This window comes from Sus scrofa, chromosome 6 (assembly GCF_054392235.1).
Source record: "Sus scrofa isolate SSC_HxYL_T2T_F1_AM1 chromosome 6, Sscrofa_HxYL_maternal_Yorkshire_Landrace_v2.0, whole genome shotgun sequence".
Classification (NCBI taxonomy): domain Eukaryota; kingdom Metazoa; phylum Chordata; class Mammalia; order Artiodactyla; family Suidae; genus Sus; species Sus scrofa.
The window spans coordinates 74,099,755-74,123,168 of NC_139388.1; the positions used below are offsets into that span (position 1 = coordinate 74,099,755).

At 49.2% G+C, this 23,414-nt stretch overlaps 2 long non-coding RNA genes across 3 annotated transcripts in view; both read right to left on the reverse strand.

Annotated features, from left to right (window-relative positions):
- Positions 1-13,392: 13,392 nt before the first annotated feature.
- The window catches only part of LOC146402547 (uncharacterized), a 46,039-nt gene continuing 36,017 nt past the window's right edge, over positions 13,393-23,414 (reverse strand). For both annotated transcript variants that reach the window (XR_014807031.1, XR_014807032.1), the window contains exon 3: positions 13,393-13,523. This is a non-coding gene — a long non-coding RNA (uncharacterized LOC146402547). The remainder of the gene's footprint in view (positions 13,524-23,414) is intronic.
- Positions 19,196-23,062, reverse strand: LOC146402548 (uncharacterized). Its single transcript, XR_014807028.1, has 3 exons — positions 22,887-23,062; positions 22,546-22,802; positions 19,196-20,433 (listed from the first exon to the last, which is right to left on the reverse strand). It is a non-coding gene; the product is annotated as an uncharacterized LOC146402548 (long non-coding RNA).

Here is a 23,414-nt window from a genome sequence, read left to right on the forward strand (position 1 = left end):
CACTACCCCCCCTCCCCACAGAGCCTCTGGCTCTGGCCAGACAGCTAGGACGTCCAGTTCTGGGGAGGGATGGACTGGCATTTTTAGGGCTAATATTACCTTCTTTCGTTAGAGCCAGGCTCTGTGTGTGTGTGTGTGTACACAAGTTTGTGCAACCATCATCTTTATCTAATTCCACGTGTTCATTCCCTCGAAAAGAAACACAGTAGTGTCAAGGGGTGATGGGTCCAAAATGGAATCACTTGTGCTAAGCTCACATCACCAAACCGAAATTTAATACTTAATGTAATTGTAGTTTCAACCTCTCCCAGGAATGTAACCTTAACCAGTCAATCTGGAATTTCCTGCTCAGCACTAGTGAAGCAACCCATCAGAGAGACCCCTGCCATGTGCCTAAAGAAGGGAGTCTTGCCTGAAATAATCAGCTCTTTGCTAGAATCCGTCCCTTGTCCCATCTCTTGTCTATGAAACCCTTCCACTTCGTACAGCCCTTCAGAGTGATGCTGCATGATTCATGATTGGTGAATAAAGCCAATAAGATCTTTAGGATTCACTCAGTTGAATTTCATATTTTACCTGTAGTCATTCTGCATCGCTCTCTCCCCTCCAGTTCCTGGCAACTACTAATCCAACTTCTGTGGATTTACCTTTCTGGAAATTTCACAGAGATGGGATCAAATAATAGGTGGTCTTTTGTGACTGGCTTCTTTCACTTTGTCTTCAAGTTTCATCCACATTATAGCATGTACAGGGCTTCATTCCTTTTTGTGGCTGAGTAATGTTCCATTGTACAGATATCCCACATTTGTTTTTCCGCCTATTAATTGATAACCACATTTGGCTATTATAAATAAAATTGCTATGAATGTTCATATACTTTTTTTTTTTTTTTTTTTTGTCTTTTTAAGGCTAAACCTGAGGCATATAGAAGTTCCTGGGCTAGGGGTTGAATCAGAGCTACCATTGGTGGCCTACACTACAGCCACAGCATCACAGGATCTGAGCCTTGTCTGCGACCTACACCACAGCTCGCAGCAACACCAGATCCTTAACCCACTGAGAGAGGCCAGGGATCAAACCCGCATCCTCATGGATACTAGTTGGGTTCGTTACTGCTGACTCATGATGGGAACTCCTCATATCCAAGTTTTTGTGTGGACATAGATTTTCAGTTCTCTTGGGTGCATACCCAGGAGTAGAATTGCTGGGTCATATGGTTACTCCATTTTTAACTTTTTTGAGGAACTGCCAGACTGTTTCCCAAAGTGGCTGCACCGCTTTATATTCCTGCAGCTCTAACTTCTCCACATTCTAACACTTTTGATTATCTGCTTTTGGATTCTACTAGTGTGAAGTGGTGTTTCATTGTGGTTTTGATTTACATTTCTCTAACAGTGATGTAAATAATTTCATAAGCTTATTGTTCATTTGCATACCCTCTTTAGAGAAATGTGTGTTAGGATCTCTTGCCTATTATTTATTTATTTATTAGCTTGCTTTTTAGGGCCACACCTGTGGCCTATGGAAGTTCACAAGCTAAGGGCTGAATCAGAGCTGTAGATGCCAGCCTACACCACAGCCATAGTCACGTGGGATCTGACCTCATCTCTAACCTACACCACAGCTCACAGCAACGCTGGATCCTTAAGCCTTAATTGAGCGACGCCAGGGATCGAACCTGCATCCTCATGGATCCTAGTCGGGTTTGTTTCCACCGAGCCACAATGGGAACTCCTCTTGCCTATGTTTTTGAAATTTTTTTTTTATTTTTAATTTTTTTCCTCTTGCCCACTTTTTAATTGAGTTGTATTTTTGTTATTGAGCGGGAAGTGTATATTCTGGATACTAGACTCAGCAGATTCATGCTTGAGGAAAGTTTTCTCCCATTCTGTGCGCTGCCTTTTCATTTTCTTGGTAGTGTTACTAGGAAGCATGAAAGGTTGTATTTTGATGATGTCCTATGTTGTTTCCACTGCGCCAGGACGGGAACTCCCAATCTACCTATTTTTATTTTTATTTTATTTTTTTACCTATTTAAAAAATCTTTTATTATCATTTTCTTTTTTTGACTGTACCGCTTGTGGAAGTTCTTGGGCTAGGGATCAAACCTACGCTATAGCAGCGATTCCAGCCATAGCAGGGACAATGCCAAATCCTTAACCCACTGAGCCACCAGGGAGCTCACAATTTACCTATATTTCCCCCCTCTGGTTGCTGTGCTTTTGGTGTATTATCTTTGGTGTCATATCTAAGAAGCCAGTGCCTGCTCCAAGCTCACAAAGACTTACACCTGTTTTCTTTCTTCCCGTGTGACACAGCTTTGGTTACTGTAGCCTTGCCGTAAGTTTTGAAATGGGGAAGTGTGAGTCCTCCCACGGTGTGTTTCTTTTTCAGTATTATTTTGACCCTTGGGTGCCCCTTGCAGTCCTGTATCAATTTCAGAATCAGCTTTTCCATTTCCGATTAAAAAAAAAATCCACCTGGGATTTTGGTAGGGATTACATTGAATCTGCATATAAATTGGGGGGAATTATGCTATCTTAATACTATTAAATGTTCTTACTGATGTTCAGGGGATGTCTTTCCATTTATTTAGGGCATCTTTAATTTCTTTCAGTGATGTTTTGTCACTTTCACTTTACATTAGATTTGATTTTACATGTGACTCATAAAAGGCAGAGATGGTCATCTATGGAGATTATCTTTTTGTATCTAACTTTTAAAAACATTGTATTATGGAGTTCCCGTCATGGCTCAGTGGTTAACGAATCCGAGTAGGAACCATGAGGTTGCAGGTTCAATCCCTGGCCTTGCCCAGTGGGTTGGGGAGCCGGCATTGCCAGGAGCTGTGGTGTAGGTCACAGACGCGGCTCGGATCCCGTGTTGCTGTGCCTCTGACATAGGCTGGTGGCTGCAGCTCCGATTGGACCCCTAGCCTGGGAACCTCCATGTGTCGCAGGAGCGGCCCAAGAAATGGCAAAAAGACGAAAAACAAAACAAAACAAAACACTGTATTATGAAATATGCAACTAAGTACCTGAAACACAAATGTACAATGTAATAAATAATTATAAAGCAAACATCCATCCAGAGCAAGAAATATAGCATTATCTGCACACCAGAAACCCCCCCTCAGGCCTCTTTCTTCCCTCATCAGTCATTTCCTTGCTTTAAAAAAATCAGTCATGTATGTAACCCTAAACAAAATAGTATAATTTTGTCATTGAACTTTAGGCAAATGGAATCACTCCCTGTGTCCCTTTTATGTCTTCTGGCTTTTGCTTAACGTTATTTTTGTGAGATTCATCCACGTTCTCATGCCAAGCTGCAGTTCTTTCCTTTTCATTGCCACATAGTGTTCCATCACACAAATAAAATATTTATTCCTTCCACTGTTTTTGGACATGTTGGGTTGTTGGACAAGCAATGCTGAGATGAGCATATATTCTTCTTCTTCTTCTTCTTTTTTTTTTTTTTTTTTTTTTTGGCATGCCAACGGCATACAGAAGTTCTGGGGCCAGGGACTGAACCCATGCCACAGTAGCAGCCTGAGCCACTGAATGCTGGTGCTGGATCCTTAACCCACTGTGCCACAAGGGAACTCCACATATTCTTTTTTAATCAGGAAAGAAGTTACTAAGAACAATTCTCAGCTGTTTCAGCCAGTCCATTTATGGGCTTCACAGAGGCTGGAGAGCAGCTGCTTTCCTTCTGAGTCACTTAGGAAGCCCCTGACCTCCTCCTGAGGGGACCCCAGACCGTGAATGGACGCCGGCTGTCAAAGAATCTTTCTACTGGCATAAATAGATTTAAGCTTGGATTGTGCAACCAGCCTTGGCTTTGGCACATGGCCACACAACAGCCTGGAATGGATGCCCTGTCTCCCCCCACGCAACTCCCAGATCATAATTATTTCATCCTCTGGCATTTGGAGGAGAACAGGGAAGAGGGAGGGTCTCCTGGCCAGCATCTCTGTCACAGATCAAGCCGTACGCCATCTTTTCTGCTTTATCGAGGTGAAAGCCCTGTGCCCACTTCTCCAGGGGAGCAGTTGGTTATGTCACAAACAAGTTTGATCAGGAGAACGCCTGCCGTTGCACAGGAAAACAACATTTAAGGAATGTTCATATTTCCCATCGTAGGGGAAAAAATGGGAAAGACATGCCATGCTAGAGCTTCAGATCACCTAGGTTTAAGCTTGAGGTGAATTTTCCACATTCTGTTCACACTGATGTGGCCTGGATGGGTCCAGGGACTAAGCAGAAGTTGGGAATCCTGATTCCGAAGTTGCTGGGTGATCTTAAACCACCTAGTGTGATCTCAAAGGGAGCCAGTGACTCCTGATGCCCTGCCTCTCAAAACAGAGTTCCTGGGCTCTGCTTCTCCCATCCCATGGTGCTGGTCCTCCAGGAGGCCATGGCCCAGAGAAACCCCAGGCTCCAGGCTTCCTCTGATGGTTCCCATCCCATATGGAATGCCATGTCCTGTTAGCCACATGTTAATTTAATTTAATTTGATTTTTGGCAGCACCCTTGGCATTGGGAAGTTGTGGGGCCAGAGACTGAACCTGCACCACAGCAATGACCAGAGCCATAGCAGTGACAATGCTGGATCTTTGACTTGCTGAGCCACCAGGGATCTCCTGCATCAGCCGCATTTTACATTATTGTCAGTCCTCCCTCTCCCTCCTCTTCCGGGGGTGAGGGAGGGGTGGAATTGGTAAGAAACCCAGATGGATGCTTCTTTTGACCCTGAGTCATCTCTCAAGCATCTGCGCCAAGCCAGCCGGCAGTTGTCTGCTGCTCCATGTCCAGCGTCCAGTGGGGCCATGTCTAAAGGTCCTGGCACATCCTGACAGCCTTTCTTCCCCTGCAGTTGTCTGGCTACAGAACTAGGGGCCCAGACCCAGAGAGGCCCCACGGCCATGGCCAGTGGCCCATGAGTGGCTTGGCGTGGATTTGCTTCACCCCATCTTCCCACCCCAGGAACTGGCACAATATTCTTCTCCTCTGACAATGACCAAAGGGGTGACATTTGGGCATCTCCAGATTAGAGGAGCCCTGAATGATTCTCTTTCTTTCTTTCTTTCTTTTTTTTTTTTTTTTGATAGGCAAGAAATAGATTTATGAAGATAGGATGCTTGTGAGAGATGCAGGCAGGCCAGCAAAGTGGCTCTGCCGGAGGAGCCCCATATGATTTTCTGAGTTCAATTCCAACTTAAGTAACAAGCCATGGACATGATTCTTAAAACTAGAACAGAAGAGGGACTTTTCCTTGTGCTGCTGGTAGAAATGTGGGCTGGCCCCTTTCTCATTTCCCTCTTTGAAGGTGAATATGGTGCATCTTGCCCTTTTCTACGCAGGTACCAAAGGGAGCAGTGGCGGTGGAAGAGGAACCTGGTTCGCGTGGGCCCCTCTCCATCCTCCCCCACTCCCAGCACCCCTAAAGGGGTAGTGCAGGCCCTGGCATGCTCATGTGACCCTTGGGCCACAGAGATGGAGGATCAGGACAATCTGACCAGCCACGTTCGTGCAGTTAGGGGCTTCTTCTTCTTCCTCTTCTTTTTTTTTTTTTTGGCTGCGCCTCGGCATGTGGTGTTCCTAGGCTGTGAATCAGATCCGAGCTGCCGTTGCAACTTACACCGCAGCTGTGGCAACACCAGATCCTTTAACCCACTGTGCCAGGCCGGGGATCGAACCTGTGTCCTGGCGCTGCAAAAATGCTGCCGATCCCACCGCACCACAGTGGGAACTCCTAGGGGCCCTCTTCTTTATGGGGCACAGGTGATCCAGGTTGGTCTGATCCCTTTACAAGCAGAAAGTTTCTTTGGCTGCAGCAGAAGAGGAAGTCAGAGAGAAGTGAGGGAGATTCCATACGAGGGGGATTCAGCGTGAGGACCCAGATGCCAGCAGTGATGTTTTGAGAGGGCCTGTGAAATGCTGCTGGGGAATGAGGGAGACTGGAACCCTGCCAACCACCCAAAGGGGCTGGGGACACAATGCCTGAGTGTGGGACGCTGGGCAGAAGACCCAGTTGAATCATGACAGAACTTGGATCTGCAGGACCTGTGAGATAATAACTGGAGGCTATTTTATTTTATTTATTTATTTATTTATTTATGTCTTTTGTCCTTTTAGGGCCACACCCGTGGCACATGGAGGTTCCCAGGCTAGGGGTCTAATCGGAACTGCAACTGCCAGTCTACACCACAGCCATAGTAAAGCCAGATCCGAGCTGTGCCTTGTGACCTACACCACAGTTCACGGCAACACCTGATCCTTAAGCCACTGAGCGAGGCCAGGGATTGAACCTGCAACCTCTGGGTCCTAGTTGGATTCGTTTCCACTGCACCATGATGGGAACTCCTATTTTATTTATTTATTTATTTATTTATTTATTGTATTTTTAGGGCTGTACCCACGGCATATGGAGGTTCCCAGGCTAGGGGTCCAATCAGAGCTGTAGCTGCCAGCCTGCGCCACAGCCACAGAAATGCCAGACCCGAGCTGTGTCTGTGACCCACACCACAGCTCGTGGCAACACTGGATGCTTAACCCACTGAATGAGACCAGGGATCGAACCTGCGTCCTCATGGATACTAGTCAGATTCATTTCTGCTGAACCGTGACAAGAACTCCTGGAGGCTGCTTTAGGAGCCGCCAAGTTTGTTACACAGAAATAGCAAACAAAAACATCACCTGACCTGAAAGAGCCACCTACCCTTTCTAAGCCTCCTCATGGCCTCATCCAGAAAATAAGGACAGAAAATCCATAGGGTGGCTGCCAAGAGGGGACTTTGGGGTTTGTAGACAGAACCCTAGATGTGGGGCCAGAGGGCTAAAATGTGTTAGTTGTGTCACTTTGAGCAAGTTACGTAACCTCACCTAGTCTCAGTTTCCTCACCTCTAAAATGGAGCCAAGAGCAGCTATTTCTTTCGTAACTTGAGTAGTAAGGAGCTGGGCACATACCACCCAGCCAGAGACTACATTTCCCAGAACCCCTTGCAAGTGGGTGCGGTCACCTGACCAAGGCCTCACCAGTGAAAGTGAGGGAGGCCTGTGGGCTGTTCCTAGGGTGGACTTGAAAACTTGGCACCTGCCCTCCAGCTCCTGCCTCCACCTTAGACTGGAATACTGAGATGCCAGCCACACAGCTTCAACAAGCAGACAAGGAATATGACCTCCAGGATGGTGGAGAGAGAAGATGGAAAGAACCTAGGTCTCTGAATGAGGGGGGTGCTGAGTCATACCCTCACCTGGCATGTGAGAGAGAAATAAGCATCCCTTTCCTTGAAGCCACTGGCTACTGGGGCCCTCTTTTGACAGCCTGGTCTCTACCTTAACCAACTCGAGCAACTAATACAGGGCAAACAGGTCCAAGTGTGGCTGTGAAGAATTGGGGATGCCTTGTAAGCATTCACTAGCCCAGAGCTCCCTTTTCACCCTGGATTTTGTTTTGTAAACTTAAAACCGAGCAGAGTCTTAGGGGGCTCCTGGGCACAAAAGCCTTTTTGGGTCCCCCATTTCTTACTTTTAGGAAGTGGGCTTCATTCGGCCTCCACGGCCTTCCCTGAATTCCAAGGGGCAGGTTCAGACACTTGCTGATGGGGAAGGGAGGGGATGCAGAGACAAGGGAGGAACAGTGAGGAAACAATAGTACAGCCTTGGGGCAGGATCCTGGTTCTCTCTCAAGGGATACACATAATGATACGTAGGCATTTTATACACCTAAGAGAAGAGGTGTATTTCTTAGGCTCCTTTTAGAAAAGAATAGCTTAGCGATGAAGAGTTGAAAATTGAATAGCTCGGAGCCCTTCCTGGTGCTTCTCCCCAAATACAATCACCTTTATGAGCTGAAGCTTAGGCACCCTGAACAGTAACCCTGCCTGTGGGTGAAAGAGGTGGAGCTCAGGACGTTTTTTCAGGAACTTTTCTCGTTTGTTCTAATCTCTGATCAATATGCCCTTTCACAAGTACGGTTATTCTAGGAAAAGTCAAGATGCCGTAACCCAGACACCCACCACCAGGATCACGCCGAGGTGTCCGGACGCCAGCTTCGACGATGACAATTCCCAGAAATAAGAGCGCATGTTTGCCCCAATCCTGATTCTTATCTGAAACCCAGTTTTTCTCCTTTTAGATGATAAAATTCCCTGCAATTCTTCCCCAAAGGAGAGCACAGTCGTTAAGGCATTAGACTGCAGTGGCCTCCTTGTCTTGGCAAAGCAATAAAAGCTATTTTTTTTCTCCTTCGCTCAAACCTGTCTCCATATCTGTATTCGGCACCGGTGGACAGAGGCCGAGTTTCTGCAACAAAGTGGACTATTATCCAAACTCAAGTGATTTGTTAATGCTTATAAATATTATTTGGTTCAAGGATCCAGCTCTGTCACTGATGGGGCACGGGTTGGATCCCTGGCCTGGGAAGTTCCACATGCCAGGAGCACGGCCAAAAACAAGAGAGGTTTAAATCTTCGTGTTTACTTTAAGAACACTCATGAAAGTGCCCAGGCCATTAAGGGTGTACATATTCAAAACACCACGAAGTATCTCAAGGATGTCACTTTACACAAGCAATGTGTGCCGTTCTGTCATTACAATGCTGGAGTGGGTAGGTGTGGCCAGGCCAAACAGTGGGGTTGGTGGCCCAACAATTAGGCTGCATTTTTAGTGTTTGGTTTGGTTTGGTTGGTTGGTTGTTTTGTTTTGTTTTGTTTTGTTTGCTTTTTAGGACCAAACTCGAGGCATATGGAAATTCCCAGGCTAGAGGTGGAATTGGAGCTGTAGCTGCTGGCCTCTGCCACAGCTACAGCAACGTGGGATCTGAGCCACATACCCTGGATCTGAGCCGCATCTGCGACTCACACCACAGCTCAAGGCAATGCTGGATCCTTAACCCACTGAGCAAGGCCAGGGATTGAACCCGAGTCTTCATGAATACCAGTTACTGCTGAGCCACAAAGGGAACTCGTAGTGCACAGTTTTTATTGCAAACATGTGGAGTAAGGCTGAATTTAAGGACTTAGATATGATTTCTCTGGTCAGCAAGCAACCCAGGTCAAAAAGGCCCCAAGATGCGGTGCAGGACTGACAGAGCTCATGGTCGGATCAACCCTAACAAGAGGTCTCCCTGCCACACTGAGATGATTCTCACTGAAAAAAGGGAGAGTGTTCTTACACCAGAGGAAGGCTGCACAGAAGAAACAGACCCCAGAAGAAACTGAACACACAAACATGTTCAGCCCAGGAATAAATTCAGCAAAAAATAAACGCAGATATGAGTTTCCATTGTGGCTTAGCGGGTTAAGAACCGGACACAGTGTCCATGAGGATGAGGGTTCAATCCCTGACCTTGCTCAGTGGGTTAAGGATCTAGCATTGCTGCAAGCTACCGAATATGTCGCAGATGCAGCTCGGACCGGGCGTTGTTGTGGCTGTGGTGTAGGCCAGCAGCTGCAGCTCTGATATGACCCCTCGCCTGGGAATTTCCATGTGCCGCAAGGGGCGGCCATTAAAAAAAAGGAAAAAAAAAATGCAGATAAAAGTTTAAAAAAAAAGAAAGAAAGAATAAAGGCTAGCTTTGAGGCTACTGTATCATCTAGGTGAGGGATGATGGAGGCAGAGGTCATGGCTGTGCTCTAGGTGTAGAGATGACAGCATTGACGGAGGCGTCAGCTATGCGTGTGAGCAAAGGAGGAATCCAGGAAGAGTCTAGACTTCCAAGACGAAAGGACAGAGTTGCTTTTCCCTGGAGGGAGCTGGTTGGTGGAGGAGGCAACAGCAGGAGCTTAGTTCTGGACACCTTAGATTCCTATTGGACAAGCACGTAGGGGGCGGAGCTTGGGGGAGGTTCTGCCTGGAGATGGAAATTTGGAGGCAATCAGCCCAAAGATGATGGTTTAGCTCTGAGACCTGAGAGCTCCCAGGGGCCAAGGGTGGAGAGAGACTTCTGAGAGGCAGTGCCGGCCCCTGCTGTGACTAGGGATCAGGCAGAAGATTCAGGGTAAACAGTCTTTTTTTGTGTGTGTGTGTCTTTTCCAGGGCCACATCTGTAGCATATGGAAGTTCTCAGGCTAGGGGTCTAATCGGAGCTGTAGCCGCCGGCCTACACCACAGCCACAGCAAAGCGGGATTCAAGCCGCCTCTGCGACCTACATCACAGCTCACGGCAAGCCAGATCCTTAAGCCACTGAGCGAGGCCAGGGATCGAACCCGCAACCTCGTGGTTCCTAGTCGGATTCGTTAACCACTGAACCACAACGGGAACTCCCTAAACAGTCTTTAAGCAGTTTAAATTTTTTTTTTTTCTTTTTTGGCTGCCCCACGGCATATGGAGTTCTCAAGACAGGGATCAGATCCAAGCCTCAGTTATGACCTACCCTGCAGCTGTGGCAATGCCAGATCCTTAACACACTGGGCTGGGCTGGAGACCGAACCTTTGTCCCAGCTATCCAGAGAAGCCACCCATTCCTTTGCACCACAGTGGGGACTCTGAGCAGTGATTTCTTTTATTGTGGCAAAATATATGTCTTAAAGATGACCACTGTAACTGTGTTTAAGTATAAAATTCAGGGGCTTTGATGGCCTTTACAAGCTTATGTAACCATCACCACTCTTTCCAAAATTTATCGTCACCCCAAACAGAAAATTTGGACCTCTCTGTCGCTACCTCTCCATTCCCTCTTCTCCCCAGCCCTGGCCACAGCTTTGTCTCTACGAATTTTCCTTTTCTGGACATTTCACATTGAGAAACTCAGACAATAGGTGGTCTTACATACATGGCTTCTTTCACTTACCGTATCTTCCAGGTCTACCCATGTTGTAGCAGGTGGCACTTCGTGTTCTTTTATGGCCAGATGATGGTCCACTGGGTGGATATTTTGCTGATCCACTCATCTGCTGATGAACACCTGTGTTGTTTCCGCCTTTTGGCTGTGGCGAATAACGCTGCTGGAATAAGCAGTGACTTTTTTTTTCGTGGCTATTGTGACTAGTGCTGCTATGAACATTGGGGTGCATGTATCTTTTTTTAATGTTAAATTTTATTGAAGTGTAGTTGATTTAAAATGTTCTGTTCATTTCTGCTAGGCAGCAATGTAATTCAGATATATATATATATATGTATATATATATACACATATTCTTTTTCCGTATGGTTTATCACAGGATACCAAATGTAGCTCCCTGTATTCAGTAGGTGGTATTCCAGGTGCTATACAATAAGACCTTGTTGGTGGCAGTGACTCTTAATATGGGTTTAGGGAAGAGATAAAATGTATGAGCATCTTTCCTTCCCAGAAGCCCTTCAGAATCTTCCAGAGGATAAAAGATTTTTTTTTTTTTAACTGACAGTGGCGTGTAGCAGCTTGATGTGGGATCTCAGTTCCCAGACCCAGGGATTGAACCTGGGCCCCAGTGGTGAAAGTGCCAAATCCTGGAGTTCCCATCATGGCTCAGCAGTAACAAACCCAACTTGTATCCATGAGATTGCTGTTCAATCTCTGGCCTCCCTCAGTGGGTTAAGGATCTAGCATTTCTGTGAGCTGTGGTGTAGGCTGCAGCCATGCCTTGGATCCCGAGTTGCTGTGAGTGTGTGTGTAGACTGGCAGCTACAGCTCTGATTCAACCCTTAACCTGGGAACCTTCATATGCTGTGGGTGTGGCCCTAAAAAGACCCACACACAAAAAACCCTAACCACTAGACCACCACCAGGAAACTCCCAGATTTCTTTTGCTCTATAAAAAAGATTGAGAACTTGGCTTTAAAGGAAGTGGAAATAAAAGAAAACTTTCAGGAGTTCCCTAGTGGCTCAGTGGGTTAAGGATTGGGTGTCACCACTGCTGTGGCTCTGGTTACTTCTGTGGTATGGGACTTATTATGCATGCTGTGGGCACAACCAAAAGAAAAAAGAAAAAAAAGAAAGAGGAGTTCCTGTTGTGGCCCAGCAGTAACAAAACTGACTAGTATCCAGGAGGATATGGGTTCGATCCCTGGCCTCACTCAGTGGGTTAAGAATCCAGCATTGCCATGAACTGTGGTGTAGGTTGCAGATGGGGCTCGGATCCTGCATGGCTGTGGGTGTGGTGTAGGCCAGCAGCTGCAGCTCTGATTAGACCCCTAGCCTGGGAACCTCCATATACCATGGGTGCGGCCCTAAGAAGAAAAAAGAAAAACAGAACAGAAACAATAGAAATCACAAATATTTTCATATCATCTTGCAGCTTTCTCAAAATACCGCCCATGCTCATCACGACTTTTAAATGACGGTCCTTATTAGACCAGCTGCTGATGGATCTTATTTAATGCACTAAAAATGGTCATGGACCACTCTAACAAATTTGGCTTTATCAAGTATTTGATAATTATATTGCACTATAATTATTCTGTTTTACAAAATATTATTCCACGGTTTTTTTTTTTTTTTTTTGTCTTTCTCTTTGGATCTATAGGCATTGGGAAATGGGAAGAGGAGTCCATGGTGAAGCCAAGGTTAAAAGTCCGCTCTGACGGCTTGCCTTGCTTCCTCTGTCCCTGGGCCAGCCAGGATCCAGGTTCACACCCAGGCTGCTAGTGCCACCTCTTGCCACCAGGAGGCGCTGCTTCCCTCACGTCAGCAGCAGTTTCAGGGCTTTCTCCTCCTAACCAGGGCTGGCCTCAGAATCTCCTGGCAGCGTCTTCTCCTATTCTCATTCTCTCTTCCCCCAAGCCCCTCTGCCTCCCCCTCTCCATGTCCGCTCTCTCTTAAATTTTTTTGTTGTTGTTATGGAAAATTTCAAAAGGTACGACAGTGTAGGAACTTCCACGGAGCCATCAGCCAACTTCGGCATTCACAGCCTCACCACCAATCTTGTTTCCCCTACATCCTTCCTGGGGAAGTTTCTAAGATGCCCGGGCCCTGCCCAAGATGGGGGAATCAGCGTCTTAGGGCTCACAACGCTTCCAGGCCCGGGGGAAGAAGCGAAGCAACAAACCTGGTCCACCCTCCAGGACGCCCCCCTGTGACTGGGGCGGGTCTCGGAGCCCCGGCCTCTGACTTGTCCCTCCCCCTCCGACGTCTTTCCTGGCTCTGCCCTGAATCCTCCAGCTCACACTCATTGCTCTTGCTCAGGCCCCACGGGACTCGGGCACAGCTGGGCCCCGTCCTCTGTACGGTCACTCTTCCTGTGTCATTCTGAAAGCCAGAATTAAGTAACCACGTCTCACACCCTTGAGCAACCTCCCGCGGCCACATTCTGCTGGCTGCTGCTTCTTTCGCTGCCTCTTCCTGTGGAAGGAGAACAGATGGACCCCGGAGTCCATCATTTCCTGGTTGGAAAGATATTGTTAAGCTATTAAAACCTGATTTGGGAAGTTCGTGTCTTGGCACAGTGGAAGCGACTCCAACTCAGGTTCATGAGGATGCAGCTTGGATCCCTGGCCTTGCTCAATGGGTCAGCAATCTAGCGTTGCTGTGGCTGTGGTGTAGGCCGGCAGCTGCCGTTCTGATTCAGCTCCCAGCCTGTGACCTGCCACCAGTGTGGCCCTAAAAAGCAAAAAAAACCACTTGGTTTTGAAGTGTCCAGAAAAACCCCAGGGCTGGGCTGGGCTGTGTCCCACACTGGGATCCATAGGTTGAACTCCTAAACCCCACGACCTCAGAATGTGACTGAGTTTGGAAATAGGGTCTTTAGAGAGTTAATTAAGTCACAATGAGGTCCTAGGGTGGGTTCTAACCCAATGACTGGTGTCGGTATAAAAGATGGGTGGGAGTTCCCTGGTGGCCTGGCAGTTAGAGGACCTGGCATTGACACTGCTGTGGTGCGGTTCCATCCCTGACCTGGGAACATCTGCATGTCATGGGAGTGGCTAAAAACATAGAAATAAAATAAAATTAAAAAGGGTCATGCAGACACAGATGGGTGCAGAGGGGAGACCATGCGAGGACAAAGGAAGAGGACAGCCATCCACGAGCCAAGGAGCGAGGGCTCAGAGGAGACAGCCCTGCTGTCACCTTGATCTCGGACTTCCAGCCCACAGAAGGGTGAGAGGACAAATTTTTGTTGTTCAAGCCCCCTGGTCTTCGGCCCTTTGTCAGGGCAGCCCTCGCAGACTGATACCATACCCGGTGGATCCTGTTCACAAAAGCAACAAAATTCCTCACTTAATTCTAATGAACTTGAGGCAGCCCCGAGCACAAGGCTCCCATTCTCTACTTGGGCTCAGAGGGAGGGAAGAGTCTGGTCTCACCCAGACCCACTCGCCCCAACCCCAGGGGTGAGTCAAGCTTCATCTTTGGCTGCAGGGCCTACTGTGCATGAGGCCCTCTTGGGAGTGGGCACTGGGTTAGGATTTCGACGTGGGATGTGGAGTCCTTGTGACCTGCAGCCTGTGGAAGCTTTCGGGCTGAGTGCAGGGTCCTGTGTGACTTTACAGGCTACATGCCCAGGAAGCTGGCTCTGTGGTGGGGGAGTAGCAAAAGGAGGAGAGAGAAGGCCAGTGTCCAGGGAAGAGCGATGTCACTGGAGCCACTGGCTTATCACAAGGCCCTCGATTCAGCGCCTGCCCGCTTGGATCTGAGCATCATGGAAGCTTCCAGTCTATGACCTGGGAGAGGCACCTCTCTGCCACTCCTCCAGTGTTCAGTTTCATTCCCTCCCCTCTCCAGGTTCCATGTTTTAGGAGTGACTTTAGGTAGAAAGACAGACTGTCCCACCATGGCAGAGTGGGTTAAGAATTCGACAGCTGGGAGTTCCTGTCATGGCTGAGTAGGATCCATGAGGACATGGATTTGATCCCTGGCCTCCCCCAGTGGGTTAAGGAGCTGGTGTTGCCATGAGCTGTGGTGTAGGTCACAGTTGCGGCTCAGATCCTGCATTGCTATGGCTGTGGTGTAGGCTGGTGGCTGCAGCTCTGATTCAACTCCCAGCCTGGACACTTCCATATGCTGTGGGTGCGGCCCTGAAATTAAAAAAAAAAAAAAAGAATTCAACTGCAGTGGCTTGGGTCCCTGGGGAGTTTCAGGTTTGAGCCCCAGCCCGGCGGGGGGGGGGAGGTTAGAGGATCCAGCATTGCTGCAGGTGCAGTATAGGTCGCAGCTTTGGCTAGGACTCAGTCCCCGAACTGGGAAATTCCATATGCTGTGGGTGTGGCCATAAAAGTAAAAAAAAAAAAAAAAAGACAATCCTCAAATTTAGCTATTTGGAGTCAGGATAATCTGATTTCCATGTGATATGGAAATTAGACTAAGGTCTGATGTTTTTGTCCCCCCCACCCCGCAGAATATGGAAGTTCCCAGGCCAGGGATCCCATCTGAGCCATAGCTGTGGCAACACCATATCCTTAACCCCACTGTTTCAGGCCAGGGATCAAACCTGCCTCCCAGCGCTCCAGGGAGGCTGCTGATCCTGTTGCACCACAGCAGGAACTCCCGGCCTGATGTCTTGCTGTGGAGGATGCTTCAAGGATCCTGGGATTGCGGAGATGGTACCAGCCTCAACAGTCACTGCAGAATTACTTCAGAGTGTCTCTTTGCTGAACACCACAAGGGCCTTCACGTTTGTCAGTTTACTGGGCATTTGAGGTTCCAACAGAGAAGGATGGAGAGGTTTGTCCAAAGTGGTCCCAGGTCATGTCCAGTGAGAGATGCCCCCCCATGTCAGCGTGTGGCTTAGAGTTGTTGAGTTTCCCACAAGAGATGGGACTCCAGTGAATATGCACGTCTGATGGAAAAGAAGGCAGCCCCCAAGATGATGGAAGGAACAGGACAGGACAAGGAAGCTTGGGGGACCCAGGTGGCCAGAGTAACAGGATCCTCCTTTGAAGGTGTGCTGTGGGGGCAGGGAACTGCAAGCATGTCTCATCTACAACGTGGTGAGCTCATGACAACTCACCCTGGCCTCGGGGGGCAGGGTTCGGGGTCCTGGACTGCATCCAGCGGGGTGACCGTTTTTTCCCAAAGTCCAGGCAGGTGCTACCAGGAGAGGATGCTGGGCAGCAAAACCCCCCAAACGCTAGTCCTTGGGCATCCCGGCAGCACCCTGCCAAGGGTAGGGCATGGACCAGGTGCTGAATTTATGCTTCCATTCTGACCGTATTCCCAACTATACCCATTCATTTTAACCGCTGATCCTGGGGAGAGCCCTGGAAAAGAGGGGCAAAGGTCATTTCCTTTTTCCCCCTTAAATGTATAACAGCTGGTGTCTAGATAATTGTGTATGTTTGCAAGCACAAGCGTGGAAAATAGAAAAATAAGAATTTCATTTCATTCTGGGAAATCGCAATCTAAATTACATCCGTTCTTGTCTGTGCCTATTTCTGATCTGGACAATGGGACTGTATTATAACGAACTCTCCCAGATGTGTGACTCAGAGAAGGGAGAATTCGGGGTTCCTATTGGGTTTTAACAGCCCTGTAGGGTCCCTCTGGTCATGCAGACAAATTAGGGAGCAAAAGGACCTTGAAGGTCATTTGCCAAAGGGCCTTTAATCACTGACCCAGCTCAGAGGAACCATCTGAAACCTCCTCTAAACAAAGTGTGTTTTTATGAGTTCCCGTCGTGGTGCAGTGGTTAACGAATCCGACTAGGAACCATGAGGTTGTGGGTTCAATCCCTGGCCTTGCTCAGTGGGTTACGAATCCAGCGTTGCTGTGAGCTGTGGTGTAGGTTGCCAGACGTGGCTCGGATCTGGCATTTCTGTGGCTCTGGCGTAGGCCAGCAGCTGCAGCTCTGATTAGACCCCTAGCCTGGGAACCTCCATATGCCATGGGTGCGGCCCCAGAAAAGACCCCCCAAAAAAGTGTTTTTAACAGGACTGTGTGCCTAGATAGATTTGAATATAAATGTAATACATAAGTATAGATACATAGAAACACATTTGTTTTTAATCAACTTTTTATTTTGGAGTAATTAAAAAAAATTTTCCTTTTTGGTCTTTTTAGGGCTACACCTGCAGCATATGGAGGTTCCCAGGCTAGGGGTCGAATCAGAACTACAGCTGCCGGCCTCCACCGCAACGCCAAATCCTAAACCCACTGAGCAAGGGCAGGAATCAAACCCACATCCTCATGGATATTTGTCGGGTTCATTACCACTGAGCCACAACAGGAACTCCTGGGGTAATTTTAGATTTATAGAAAAGTTGCAAAGGATAGCAGAGAAAATTCCCTCGTATTCTTCACCCAGTTTCTTTCAGTGCCAATGTTTTACACAACCATGGTACAGCTGTCAAAGCCAAGAAATTAGTGTCGGTAGGGTGAAAGGTCTTTCTTGCGTGTTATCAGTTTTTCTACTCATGTTCTGGTCCAGGTCACCACACAGCATTAGCCAAATACAAATACATGTTGTAACATTTTATTTTCAAATAATCACGGATTTATAGAAAATTGCCCTCCCCCAAATGTACAGAGATCCCCTGTACCTTTTAGCCATTAACTCCCAGAGGTAACACCTTATGTGATTATAGAACAATACTGAAGCCAGGAAATTGATATTAGTACGATCCATAAAGCTTATTAAATGTCTATGCATATATATCATAATCCAAAGTACATAACTCCCACTTTGCTTCACAGTCCAGAAGATCAAATACTTTCCTCCTAAACATAAAAGTTGCATCTAACTCCACCTGCCTCCAAACTCAAGTTCAACCATGAAATTCCCCCCCCCCTTTTTTGTCTTTTTAGGGCCTCGCCTGCGGCATATCGAAGTTCCCAGGCTAGGGGCTGAATCAGAGCTGTAGCCGCCAGCCTATGCCAGAGCCACAAGCAACGCAGGATCCAAGCCGCATCTGCGACCTACACCACAGCTCACGGCAACGCCAGATCCTTAACCCACTGAGTGGGGTCAGGGATCGATCCCGCATCCTCATGGATACTAGTCAGGCTTGTTACCTCTGAGCCAAGGTGGGAACTCTCCAATCACAAAATCCTTGCTCCCTCTCCAACCCACGAGCTAAGAACTACCATCTGCCCCTCCGTTCCCCAGAGTGGGATCTGGACCTTGCTTCCTCACGCACCTCTCCAGGAGTTCTAGAAAGATAAAGACCTAGATGTATATCCAAGCGTATTTTCTCTCCTACAATCAGAAGTAAAGATGGGAGTTCCCGTCGTGGCACAGTGGTTAACGAATCCGACTAGGAACCACGAGGTTGCGGGTTCGATCCCTGGCCTTGCTCAGTGGGTTAAGGATCCGGCGTTGCTGTGAGCTATGGTGTAGCTTGCAGACGTGGCTCGGATCCTGTGTTGCTGTGGCTCTGGTGTAGGCTGGTGGCTGCAGCGCCGATTAGATCCCTAGCCTGGAAACCTCCATATGCCACAGGAGCGGCCCTAGAAAAGGCAAAAAGACAAAAAAAAAAAAAAAAAAAAAAAAGTAAAGATGACAGAATATATCCTATCTGCTCTAAAGACCGTAGAAGTAAATTCAATTGCTACAGACATCACTTTTATCCAAGACCTGAATGGAAGCAGACTGCCTGCTGTTTCTACTCCATTATTGATTATCCAGGATGGTCTACAGGTAAACTATCTGAGAAAGGCCCTTTTGCTTTTTTTTTTCCCCTGTCTTTTTAGGGCTGCACTCAAGACATATGGAGGTTCCCAGGCTAGGGGTCCAATCAGAGCTGTAGCTGCCGACCTACACCACAGTTGTAGCAACTTGGGATCCGAGCTGTGTCTTCGACCTACACCACAGCTCACAGCAACGCCAGATCCTTAACCCACCGAGTGAGGCCAGGGATCGAACCCATGTCCTCATGGATGCTAGTCGGGTTTGCTAACCGCTGGGTCATGACGGGAACTCTGAAAGCCCCCCTTTCTTGTTTCTGTGTTGACATAACTAAAAGCAAAGCTAGATGGGAAGAGAGATTACTTGCCAATGATTCTGCCTGCGCTCAATTGGCTGGTTAGATCATAACCCAGGAGCGTGGTCCCTTTGATTGAGAAGTTCAACCAAAAACAAAAACAAAAACAAAAAAAAAAAAGAAGAAAAGGAGTTCCCGTCGTGGCGCAGGGGTTAACAAATCTGACTAGGAACCGTGAGGTTGCAGGTTTGGTCCCTGCCCTTGCTCAGTGGGTTAACGATCTGGCGTTGCCGTGAGCTGTGGTGTAGGTTGCAGACGCAGCTCAGATCCTGTGTTGCTGTGGCTCTGGCGTAGGCTGGTGGCTACGGCTCCGATTAGACCCCTAGCCTGGGAACCTCCATATGCCACAGGAGCGGCCCAAGAAATAGCAAAAAAAGACAAAAAAAGAGAGAGAAGTTCAAGTCCCTGAATCAACTGGTGGTTGGGAGAAAGCAGGCATTCTTTGGCCTAAAACTGGGAAAAATGTAAAGACTTCAGTGAGAAGCGATCCTGGGCTCCTGAAGGGCCTGAGTGCACTCTGTCACCGCAGCTGGCATCCCAGGCATTCTGTGTCCTCACTTCAGCCCACGCTCGGCCTGGGGAGCAGAGGGAATTGTGGTCAGGCAGCCATGGGTGGGGTCACCCCAGCGTGCGTGACAAAGGGACCTTCTTGGAAGCCGGCCCTCCCTGCAATGCCCACAGGAGTGCGAGTTGGCTGCTTGCTCTGTTCTCCGACAATAAGAGAAAGAGGACTGGCTTAGAATGGTGGACGGACCTATCGGATGGAATTAGGCCAAGGCCAAGATCGAGTCCAAACCCCAGAAAACCGCTCTGAGGGCTTCTGACTCTCGTAAAGCAGTCGGAGTGGAAACAGGCTCCTGTCCTCCCCAGCGTTAGGAGCAGCAGACAGGCAAGACGGAGTCAAGAGATGGGGTCCGGGGGTGGGCACGAGTGGGGGAGGTGCCCTGGACAGCGGCTGGAAGGGGAATGGGGTGCGGAGGGACATGCGGAGGCTGGGGGTCACAGCAGGTGCTGGCCTGGGTCTGCAGCAAAGGTCCCCATCGCCTCAGGGACCCTGGAGGCTTGTCTTAGTCGGGTCAGAGGAGTCAGTCCCTGGCATGTGACTTCCCCTCTGGGACTCGGGTGACTTCCTATAAGCACTAGATTGGAGACCAATGGAGATACTCAGTGGGGCAGAGAACCGCCCCTGTCACAGCTCCCTGTCACCAAGCACAGACACCAAGGGCAGAAAGGCAAGGACCCAAGGCTGCTTTAGCAGACTCGGGGGAAGCACGGGGCGCGATGATGGATTATCCCCGGCTCCTCGCTGGAGGCCACGGGCATGTCGCATGGTCCAAGGCCTCAAAAAGCCACCCCTGAGTCTTTGCTCTCCATCCCCTGGTGGCTTGGGTCCAGTTCCTGTTGCCATGGCAATCCAGCTAGTCTCACAGTCCACTGGACCCAGGGGTGGCATCTGTAGGTGGAGCTGGTAGGACCTGGAGAATGGAACTCTCGGCTCAGCTGAGCTCCCTTGGAGGAAACTTTTCTCATCAGCCATCAGAGCAGAAAATACCACTGGCTTCTCATCGCCATCAACTTCCTGGGCTTCGGAGTTCCTGTCATGGCACAGTGGTAAACGAATCTGACTAAAAACCATGAGGTTGCGGGTTCGATCCCTGGCCTGGCTCAGTGGGTTAAGGATCTGGCATTGCCATGAGCTGCGGTGTGGGTCACAGACTCGACTTGGATCCCGAGTTGCTATGGCTCTGGCGGAGGCCAGTGGCTACAGCTCTGATTAGACCCCTAGCCTGAGAACCTCCATATGCCGCAGAAGCGGCTCAAGAAAAGGCAAAAAGACATAAATAAATAAATAAATAAATAAATAAATAAATAAAATAAAATAAAATAAAATAAAAACTTCCTGGGCTTCGATGAAAAGAAAAACTCCCCCCAAGGCAGACACATCTCCTGATGCCCACACAGGCACATTCTCCAAAGCGTATGATTGCATTTGAAATTTGCCTCATGCAGGGCAGGGGGAGTAAAGGATATTCTCGTTCACATCATTCAGCAAAGTAGGTCCGCAGGGCAGTGGTACCACCCCGGGGCCCATTGCTAAGGATCCGAGCCCGCGATTAAAGAGCACAAAGTATCAGCCAGATCGCAAGGCCCCCTTTTCTATCAACTGCATCTTTAGTTTTTTATTTTTTCCTTTTAACGGCCACACCTGCAGCATATGGAGGCTCCCAGGCTAGGGACTGAACAGGAAACACTGCATCCAACCCGCATCTGTGACTTATGTGAAAGATCACAGCAACTCAGGATACGTAACCCACTGAGTGAGGCCAGAGATCGAACCCGCATCCTCACAGAGGCAAGTTGGTTCTTAACCCGCTGAGCCACAATGGGAGCTCCCTGCATCCTTTGTGCTCTTGGGATTTTGGTTTTCTTAGGATAATAGACTCTTGCTTCTGAGATAACAAATTTAGGATGCTTAGGACAGGGCTTCATTCACAGTCAGTGCTCCACGAACACCAGCTCTATCATTCCCGCATGCAAACTGCTCCCAGCCAGGAACCACCCACACGAGGCCCCACCCTGTGTCCTTTGCCTTCGACACCCAAGCGCAGGCCAACGTCTAGCGGCCCCAGAGCTCTGCTTCCCCAGCAGCCGACACTGCCAAGCAGAGCCTCCGAGACCTTGTGCTGGCATCTCCCGTGGCCCGAGTCTCTCGCCGGTTCTTCCCTCCGGGGCCCAACAACGTGCAGCACTTCTAGGGCAGGATGCTTGCTGATTGCTTCCTTTGCTATTACTCACAACAACCAGCTAAGACACTGCCAAAGAAACACTCACAGCTGGCCCTGCCGGCGACTCCCCAAGACCTGCGGATAAAGAGGTGGGACGAAAGACCAGATGCAGCAAAGAGCTGAGAGCAGCCCCAGATCCCAACAGGGCTGGCCCTCGGTCCAATGACCGGGAGACAAAAGCCAGCCAGCACTTCCCTGGAAGAGAAAAAGTCAGAAATGGACAGTTGCTTAAACTCCGCACAAGCAACAGAATAAAGCAGCACCGATGGCTCCTTGATCCTGGACAGGGTTCTGGCAAAGGAGATACTGGATAAGAGATTTACGGCAAGGAGTGTGCTCACGTGACTGCAGGGCCCAGAAGGCCAGGTTGAAATCTGTGCGGGCTGGAAATGCTGGTGCTGCTGTCCACATGGGGAGTCTCCTCTTCCTCGAGGGTGCCCCCACCCCCGCTGGCTGTGCTTTTAAGGCCTTCCACTGATTAGACGAGGCCCACCCACATTTGCAGAGATGATCTCTGCTCAGAGGCAACTGCTGGTACAAGTCCACTGTCTGCAAAACGCCTCACAGCAGCACTTAGCTTAGGGTTTGGATTCCCGGGTTCTACAGCCCAGCCAGGGGGACGCCTCAAACTGGCCATCAGAGAGGCAGACCGAAATCTCATTAGATGCAGCACCTGCGGGACAGTTCCTCTCCCATGTGGGTGACCTCTACGCCAGTGTGGAAGGTCCCAGAAACCTGGGTTCCAGGTTGGGGGGTGCAGATGAAAGCAGCTCCCGAGCCAGCACAATCTCTGCGCAATGGGAGAAAGCCCCCTCCCCCCGCCCCCGGGGTGTTCCTCCCACGCCACAGGATGCAGGGCCCAGGCGCATCCTTTTTTGGCTACAAAATATCCAGTGGGGCTGATGGGAGGGGCCCTCTTACCTTAGTGCTCTAACCCCCAGACAGGTGACCACATAGTGCCCTGTTTAAAAAGCAGGCCAGGAGGTCCCGTGGTGACTCAGTGGAAAAGAACCTGACTGGTATCCATAAGGATGCAGGTTTGATCTCTGGCCTGGTTCCATGCGTTAAGGATCCGACATTGCCCGGAGCTGTCGTGTAGGTTGCAGACACGGCTCGGATCCTGTGTTGCTGTGGCTGTGGTGTAGGCTGGCAGCTGTAGCTCTGATTCAACCTCTAGCCTGGGAAATGCCATATGCCATGAGTGTGGCCCTAAAAAGCAAAAAAAAAAAAAAAAGCAAGCCAGGCCAGACCTTAACTATTACCTTTTAGTGTGACAAAAAGTGCCCCCGTGTGTCCAACTTTCCCCCCGAAGGTGAGTTCTGCAAGCACCTTTATCAGGTTAGCGCCAGCTCTCAGCTTTCCTTTGCCTCAGGGTCACCTGGGAGCTGGTAAAGGTGCAGATCCCCGGCTCCACAGCAGGGCTCTGGGTCCAGCAGGCCTGGGGAGGGGCCAAAGGCACCTTCTGCCATGACCATGTCAAGTAGCCCAGGATCGAGAGGGGTCCAGTTAAAGATGCCCCTCCCCCGACACCCAGCCTAGGCCAGCCCAGGAGGAGGACCCAGAGGACTGAACAGAGGCAGGCCTGGCCTCAGTGGCCACTCTCCCGCTGGAAACCCGAGTGCGGCGTTGCTCCTGCAGGGGTGGGAGGCTTCCCGTCCACAGGCCCACTCTGAACCCAGCAGAGGTCTCCAGCAGGCATAACAGAGGGGGGCAAGGATACAGACAAGGGCCCTGCCATGTACGGGTCCAGCCCAGCCTTGGCTCAGAAACACAAGGCGGGGGGGCTGGGG